Source organism: Sander vitreus, chromosome 17, assembly GCF_031162955.1.
Source record: "Sander vitreus isolate 19-12246 chromosome 17, sanVit1, whole genome shotgun sequence".
In the NCBI taxonomy this organism is placed as follows: Eukaryota; Metazoa; Chordata; class Actinopteri; order Perciformes; family Percidae; genus Sander; species Sander vitreus.
In genome coordinates, this window is record NC_135871.1 from 24,824,349 (window position 1) to 24,833,602 (window position 9,254).

The 9,254-nt window shown below is 41.7% G+C and overlaps 1 protein-coding gene across 1 annotated transcript in view; it reads right to left on the reverse strand.

Moving 5' to 3' along the window:
• Nucleotides 1-3,826: 3,826 nt before the first annotated feature.
• meis1b (Meis homeobox 1 b) overlaps nt 3,827-9,254 on the reverse strand; it is a 79,600-nt gene continuing 74,172 nt past the window's right edge. Inside the window, exon 13 of the mRNA XM_078272968.1 lies at nt 3,827-4,767. The gene's annotated coding sequence lies outside the window, so the exon portion shown is untranslated. The remainder of the gene's footprint in view (nt 4,768-9,254) is intronic.

Consider the following 9,254-nt stretch of genomic DNA (forward strand, 5'->3'; position numbering starts at 1 on the left):
CTCTGCCTCCTTTCTTTCTTCCTTCTTTTGTTTCGAAACCAGCTGCCGCGCGACCTTTTGAAGGTGGAGTTTTTGGTTCGGCGGTTTGGAAAGTTGTTTTTTTTCCTGTGAGGCGTTTGGGGGTTACTGTTTAGTTTGTGTTTATATTGATTTCATAAATTAGCTCAGATATTGGCATGTCATCTTGGCCATATGTGTATTTCCGGTGTAATGATTTTCGCTTTGGATGATGTAGGGAATTGATTGGTTAAGTATTGTTTTGTTGCACGCTCATGAAAAATCTCTGCTATTTCTTACATTTTCTCCCCCTCGAGTTGGACCATGTAGTTATAAAGCCTGAAGGTAATAGAGGCCGGTTTAGTTAATCAACACAATCTAAACACTCCTGGCTCTCTGGAGGAGAATAAAAGAAAATAACAAAATATATGCTATATATAGCACTTCGATTTGAGTTCAATCTGTTTTAGTCATGTGAAATTACGGCCTAACCTGCCATTTTAATTTTAATTTCATTTTATTTCATCCAGTGTTGCAGCTGTTTTTAGTAATAAAATATCAGCATGAGTAACCTACAAAAACATTCGACATAAAATGCTGTGCAGACGTTTCAAATGTATAAAGTAAATAAAGGTAAATCCATTTGAACTCAAATCACCACTCAACACACTGAGAGCAACAGGCCTCGGCGTTCAGCAACCGGTGACACACCGGTGATTTGAATTAATAAGCCTGCACACATTATTGCCGTCGAGCTTTGTCATGACTTGTAGTGCAACAGAGAACACCAGGCGCACGGTTACTTGTCCAAGTTCCATATTTCAACCATAAAAGCGCATACATATCTGCGTTGTTGTGGGAGGAAGACAGGCCTGTCCGGGCACCTCCACTGCTCTGGAACACATTTCTGCTTCATTCATTACTCTGACAGTTCACTCCGCGGTCACTGTGTGTGTGTGTGTGTGTGTGTGTGTGTGTGTGTGTGTGTGTGTGTGTGTGTGTGTGTGTGTGTGTGTGTGTGTGTGTAACACAGAGAGGGGTGGGTAGGCCTACCATCATAATTAACTTGAATTTACGATTTGACTCTCAGCTTTTGAAAAGAGCACAAGTCAAACTGAATGTGTGAAAACTGTCTTAAACTGCAGAAGACACAAACAGTCAAAAGGCCACTGACATCCACATCTCAGCAGAAATATAGGTAAGCTGTGACAAAAATATCCCTAACAATGCAAAATCACAATACTGTTACAGTTTTTACATATAATAACATAGAAGACAGGTTGCAGTGCTCGTAATGAAAACCCGTCTTTATATATGGATAATGTTACACTAAATTCTTATTATTTAACCAGTAGTTGAGTCTCAAAAATATATATCTTAAAAAAACATTTAAAATGCCACTGGAATAAGACAAATCAAATTATTTCAAGAATGTAATCAAATGTATATTTTATTCTAGTTGACGGGAGTGACTTAAGTCTAAGTTTAAGACATTGGCACTTATTCAAACCGAAATTAAATTAAACGAAAATGCTTTGAAAACAAAAAAATATTTCACCTGACTGGCACATTTGTTTTCGAAAAGTATTTAAAGAAAAATCTGGTTTTCATATTAAATATAAGACCAAAGAAGATGTAAAACTACTTTTCTTTAGAATTCATCTTTGCAGCGCAATCTTTTGTTGCAGCTATACTCTCTTTGCATCTCGTCTTCGCTTTTCCAATTTTATCAAACTTCCACACGCGTTTTTGTGTGGTTTACGTCCGTGCGTAAAAGAAGAGGTGGTGCTATGCGCCATCTCCAAGCGTCTCTGCCCCGGACAGTTACCAGGCCTCCCTAAAGAGGGCAGTCAAGCATGGGCTTTCTGATCTGTCTCCACAGCTCCCAGCGGCCACAAGCTCAGGAATTCACATTTCACAGCCTCGGATTTTCCAGCCATGGTGGAGAGGCGACGCAATTAAAACGTCGCCTGGGTTTTTTAAGAGCGTGTCTTTTTTCCCCCTTCTTCTTTCGTGTAAATAGCATTTACTTCAGCAAAGGCAGTAAAAACACAATAGTTGCGCGGAGGAGAGACAGAGAGGGAGAATGGGAGAGTATTGATTTACACGTTCATATTGTTATGGATAAAACAGACTCTCTCTTGTTCGCTGGTTTGAAAAAACAAGACACTGACTTTGGGATTCAGGGCTGCTCTCCGAAATGTATCAATTAGGCAAAAGTCTCTCCGCTCTTTTCCTCTCGTCTCCTCAGTCGGCTCAGCCTCTGCCTGCTGTAGTGCAGTGTAACCCGGAGACACCGTCGGCTGCAGAGCGTTGGGCTTCAAGCGGAGCCCTTTGACTGCGGGCAACAAGGCGTGAGGGAGAACTAATCTTCCCATTTACATGTTTGAAGCAATTTCACCTAAATGAATTTTAATGCTAAATGAAGAATAATTCGCTTTCTCGCCGAGCCCCTCTTTCCTCGTCTCCCTTCTCCACGTGTGAGAAAATTACAGCTGCACATTATCCATAGCAATGGAAGGGAGGAAGGTTGACTTGAAGTGCATGTTTCTTTAAGCATAAATGGACCTCTGCTTTCTTTCAATGGGCATTTATCGACATGAAAACATTTGTGTGCCTAATTCACTTATTTTAATTTTAATTATAATTCAAAGTTTGGGTTTTTGTTAATGATTTAACAACTACTAATATGTATGTGCTTATATTTCATTTCTGCTTGTAGGAAGATAATGTGAGACTAGTTATGAGTTCTGTTATTTGAACAAAAAGTATTTATTTACAACACAGATGTACATATATATACCCTTCAAAGTAAAAGCATAAGAAACATGACTTGTCTTCAAAGGAATCTTAAAGATGTGCGTAATACATGTTTGAAGCAATGGATAATGGATGCATTGACACATGCACTCACACACGTTCCCCCTCACATGCATACTGCCACACACACACACACACACACACACACACACAAACACACACATGCACGCACACACACACACACACACACACACACACACACACACACACACACACACAGAGTGACTTTTACAATCTCTCCTGTCTATTGATCAGCATTACATCATCGGGTTAAATCAAAACGAATGGACTGTGGTATAAATGGTGTTTTCCCATAGCCTCTCCCTGTTATCAGGCTGCATCAAACACTGAGGGGAAGAGAATCCATTGGCCATGCGAATGCACGGCCTTGTGACATAAAACACATCAATAGGACATTGGAATTGACGTTCAGAGGCCCTCAATTACAGACAAACATGGAGAAAAACAGGAAACGACGTGTGTAGGACACACTTGTAGTTTCCCATCCGCAGTGACTTTTTTTAGTTGAAGCTCTGTATCATGTCTATTATATCATGTTAGCCATGATGACGCCAACATTATGTGTCTGTCCTCATGTGAACAGTGGATGAAATGGATAAAATGATGAATTGGATAGTGGCAACTGGATTAAAAACCATGTACCTCCAAAATGTTAGCTTCTCAGAAACTGTTTTAAGCTTGATGTCATTGTGTGTTTGGAGTTAATCCAATGAGTTATAAGGGAGTTGCATGTCCCCAAATGGTCAGAGAATTGTCTAAACCAATAAAAACTTTTCACCAGTAGTGAAACATATAATCAACTGATATGAAAATGTTTTAAAAAAACACCAAAATTGGAGTTTACAAGGTGTAGACGCAGCAACACTAATACAAGTTAGCTGCACCCTGCATGTACGTGGACGGGCTGTGTGTACTGTATGTAAAACAAAAAAACAGGACATCTGAATCACTCTCTTACCATCCAAATAAAGGCCTGGGAGAAATGACAAACTTATCGAATTGTCTGTTTATTCACTTTTTTTCTTTTAAAAATGCATTGTGATTCAATGGAGGGAGGGGGCAGGAGGTCAAATTTGATGGAGAGACGGCACACACATAGTGTGGAAAGAAATCAGAAAAAAAGAGAAAAAAGTTCACATCCTTTTTTAAAAAAATCTATTAGAAACAACATAATATGCAGAACAATACAATAGCATTTACAATACTTAAATTCCCAGTTCTTGTGAGAGTCCAGCGTAATTTTACAACAGTATACAGTATATTTTCTTTCTCCACTCGCTTCCCAAACTAGGGGTTGATATAGTTATACTTTTAATTTCTTTTCTCTTGCTTTCCCTCCTTCCATGTTTCAATCCACTATATTTTTTAAAGGGCACCTCTTTTGCTTTGTTAGTGTCCTGTCAGATACAGACATTGGCTTCTCCTTGGTCCAATTCTATCGTCCCAAAGAGCGGAGTGCTCTTCACAGGAAGTCTCTTTTGTTTGCCAAAGAGTCTCGAATATATCACCAGGTGCTGCATTCGCTGAAGGTACAGGCAAAGGACACAGTGTTTCTCTCGTGTGTCATCTATGCTCGCAATCACAATCACATGTAAAGGAGGAATCCATGTGAACCTAGTGGGCAGTGGCAAAATGGCGAAGTCTAGTGCCCACCAGATAAGAAGCAGGGATCTGTCATGACAGGGGGTCATCTGGGTTGGACATAGTTTGATCTTCTGTGCATCACCGTCGCTGGATACATAGACAAAGATTGTAGGCAGTCATGGAAGGTTTCCATGTTGTAGATATCAGCCAAATCAAATGTAGTTGAGTCTTGGAGGTGGACAGAGGGGTTGCTGTTGGTTGTTGTCATCAGGAAGTCAACGATCCTGTTCCCATGCTCCTTTAGGCCTCCGTGAGACAGGTGACCCCCTGGTTTGCCCTACAGTTCTGAAGAAAAGAGAAGATCAAAATGATTAATCAATGTTCAGTTTTGCATTAGGTAAATGAAAGTTTGCATTTGGCTAAGAGATCGGAGTCTGCTGTTAATGGCTGATCAGAGAGAGGATTCATTTTAAAGTTTCTACTCAGACAATATCACTGTTGTTATTTTGAATTACTATGTCCTCTATGGGTTGAAACTCATTCAAAGTCAACTGATTTTGTAGAGGACAACAACGTTGCACCGGGCAGCAGTGATATGTAAATTTGTATATGTATAAAGTTAAACAAATGAAAAACTCGAGTGTATGTGCAAAGTCCTGCAATTGTTATTAAGCACCGAGCAAGTTGGCGTCAAGTTGTCTCCACCACTTGGGCAGAAAGCATTTGACTGCGAAAGAAAACTGTTGAATGAGTAAGATGTCATTAAAGATTTATTAAATACGATAATAGATCACACTTCTGAAAGCAGACTCTCATGTTACACTTTGAGGCCGATAGCACATGAACATGGTAGGACCTGCTGATAAGTCCCTGGAGGAGGAGCAGGGTAGAATACTGACCCAAACATGCCCTTCACTAAGACTGTGTGGATGTATGAGAGAGAGAAAGAGAGCATTGGAGGGTTAAGTGAGTTAATCCTACACCCACAGTAATGCTACTTTAACAGTAGGAGAGGACTCTTAGAAACCAAACAAACATGATCGACTTGAAGTGTTAGCGAGCCACTGTACTTAACATTTCCTGGATAATCTGTTTAACTGGACTACAAGGAATCTTAAAATTAGCCTTTGATTTATCTTTTGAAAGAAAGAAAGAATCTTTTTACAGCAGTCAGCATTTGACTGTGTAGGTAAAACTATTTCAGGTTAGTGTTAACATGACATACAATTCAATGTTGTTATAAAGAATACTACTGATGAGCAAAGCTTGAATCACAAAATCTAAAAGTCATGTTACATATACATACCGGAACCCCTTAAAGCTATAGTGTGTAGTTTCTGTCTCACCCCATGAGGAATTCTAAGTAATGACAACAACACTGTCGGAGCGTCCATATGATTCAAGCCTTCCGTGATCACGCACCACCCCCACCCCTCCTCTACGCAGTTGCTAGTAGCCATGGACTCTTCAGAAGAGGTAATTATCTTTACTTGATTTTCTGCGCGCGAAAGTCGTCGGACGAAACCAGTTTCTGAACATACATACTGAGAAATACAGAGAGAGTTGTGTGGAGCTGATAGTCTTAATTAGCTTTGTATCAACTCATTTGGCAACGGCTTGAATGTAACGGACGTTCATTAATATAAAAAAGTTACGCACTAAAGCTTTAAAGTAATGCAAGCTACTGCATGCCATCAAACCTCCTCAAACAATGAAAAATGAAGTCAACAAATCCACCTTCACCCTCTTCTCTCCCTACGTTCCTCTCTTTACAGCCAACAATAGCTGCCATCCATCTCTTCTGTTGCAAAGTTACAGCTGAGGAACCACGGCCATTGTTTTCAAAACCAATGAGGAGAGGTGTGGCTCACGGCCGCCCTTCACCTGAGAGCGCCCGGGGCCCGTGCACGCGTCCGCCACACACACAAGAGGGCCACTACAGACGACACAAAGGCGGGCAGGAAAATGGACAATGAGGTGCAGCAGGAGCACAACAGAGGCCTCGTTTGTTATTCCCCTCATCTATCAGTTTTCACCTGGGAGGAGAATAGGTGTGACTTGCGTAAGAAAAGGGTGAGCTATTATGTGAGCTGTGCCCCCTGTAATTAGTTTCCTTCTTGAGTGAGGTAGTAGGGGTTACATATCTTTCTGGTCCTTATGGCATCGAACCTTTGACCTTTCTATTGTGGGGCGTAATCTGTGGCACCACAACAAGCTGAGACATCAGCGATGCTAGCTTAAATGGAGTGCAGACCATGTTCGTGTTTAAAGCAATCATCCATGACACTTACAACTGAATATCTGTTTTTCAAGCTTTTGAAAAAAAATTGTAGCATGTTGGGTTGTATTTTTTCTGCAGTAAAAGTGTTTCAGAAACAAAACTTCAGCAGAAATCTTAAGGAGCAGAAGTCACTCTTTGATTGACAAGTAACTAAACACCACAACAATGACCATTTGCAACTAAAAATATCCCCCCAAAAAACCAAAACAATCAAGAATCTGTTGGATTGCTACTTAAAGTTCTTTGTTGCTTGCATATGCATCCCTGGTTAACGAGAGTGTCCTGATGACTAAAGTAAATCCATGTCAAGGTTCTAATAAACGTTATGCGTGCTTGAAAGAGCATGCGTTGTTAATAAGGTTTTTCACTTAATAAGCCAATCAATACATTGAACTGTAGGTCTCCTTTCTCAGACCCCAAGGGGGATTCCTGAGGGGCCAAATCAACAGGGACACACAATCGCATGGACAATACGAGGGGGCACAAAATCCCCATTGGGACCTGTTTTTTTCCAATGTTCGTTACTAGTAAAAGTTCATCCACCAGAAAGAGAAGTTGAGGGGGTTGGGGGGTTGAGGGATCTTGACCCCTCAGCAGAAGGTTAACAAATTTGTGCTTAATGATTGGAGCAATGAATTCTGGGACAAAGGGTCTCCAGCCGAGACCGGCAGCAAAGGGGTTACAGGCAGCGTTCACTCAAGCGTTCTGCCCGACATTTTGGGAAAAGCTGAAAGCGGGGAGGGCCAGAAAACAAATTCCATACACTCTGCTCCATAATTAATTCTTCCACCCTGTGATAACTATTGTCCTGAAACTGAAAATTGCAGTTTTCAGGGGCCACCCCCTGGCTAATTTTGTGGAAGAGGGAAAGCAGGGCAGAGGAAGAAGGGAAAAGGGGTAAGGGTCATCCGAGAGTCATTCTCGTCGCTATTAAAGGCTCCGCTCACTTCTGCATCACTTGCTGGGCTTCATCTCTGCTGACAGGTGTATTGTTTCGCAAGGGTATATAAGCTCTGTAATCATCATTGGGTAGAAAGCATAACGCTCTTCACTAAGCAGGACTAATTGGCTTTAGTTTTAACTAATGTTTCAGTGTGACTGCTAGACACACCTTCTGTATCAAGGCTCAGCACTCCCCAGCACAATATCGCTCAATTTAGCCCCTGCGGTAACAAAACCTCAACTCTGCTAATGAAAATTGCTTATAAAATATAATGAACCTGTGCTCTCATAATCAAATAAGATAACGGTTCCCCTTCCCCCCTCCTGTAATAACCTATTAATTTAATTGGTCATGAAAGAATATAACACATCACTTACATTTAATTGACCTAGAAAGGAAAGTAGCAATATATGACGGAGGGAAGCTAGCAGCTAGCAATGGCTAGTTAATAAAGCTGTAAAGACATGACTAGTCGTGAGGAAGAGTAGAGTTTCTGTCACCCTCTCCCTCCCAGCTTGTATTTTCTTCCCTCCCTCCTCCTCCTTCCTTCCTTCCTCCCTCCCTCCCTCCTTTTATTCCCTATACCCCTCCCTCTTGTCGTTTACGCTTCTCTCGCTCGCCATCTCTTCATCCGCCCCTCCCTCTTTCTGTCTACTCCTCTCTTTTTTCTTCCGCTGTCTACTCGTCCTCTCCGTGCTTTGCCCGTCTCGCAGAGGATTCCTCTGGTGGCCCAATTACGAGATTCAGCAGGCAAATTGAGGCTGTTTAAAGCAAGGTCTGCTGGGAAGGCTAGCAGCTGCTGGAAAGAGGCAGCTTGGACACGGCGAACCAGCCCTCATGTTTACACACTCACACACATAAACACAGACACACACACACACACGTCTCTCTAGAAAGCACAACCTTTCTATTACCACGTCTCCCTGCATTTCAAACCTGAAAGATGCCATTTCGATGTGAGATGTTCTGTCTTTGCTTTTGTTGTGGACATTTGTGACAGAAACAAAGGCGCCATATTTTCATCGCGGCGAGCACACACATGCACGCACATTCTATGGAGGGTTAATGGTCTCTATTTTTGTAAACTGAATAAGTCAAATCCATTGGTCACACCTCTGGTGATGGCATATTTAATTTGGATCTAGTCAATTAGGCCCAGCTAAGCTCCATACCCTGCTGGCTACCTCCTCCATTTTGCACTAGTTTGTGTCCCCTCTCTGTGCCAGGAGTAATCCTATTACTATACACACACATGCACATAGATAGACACAGTTGTACAGACATGCACGTTTGTAAGCGCGCACACACCCACACATGGGCAAATGCATGTATTTCACATATGAGTGTAGTATACACGCGCACACATACAGGTCTGTACACACACAGGAACACATACATATGGTATACAAACATAGACACTCACACTTAACAATGATGTTTCACAACAATTGGACCTGTAGCCACTTCATACACACTGCACTGTGACAACACCAAGCCTGTATACATCCAGAATTATGTGGGAGTCTATTTGGCCCAGGGGCGAGAGAGAGGGAGGGAGAGGAGGTGAGAGAGAGGCAGAGAATTAAAGAGCAAAAAGAAAAAAGGTGT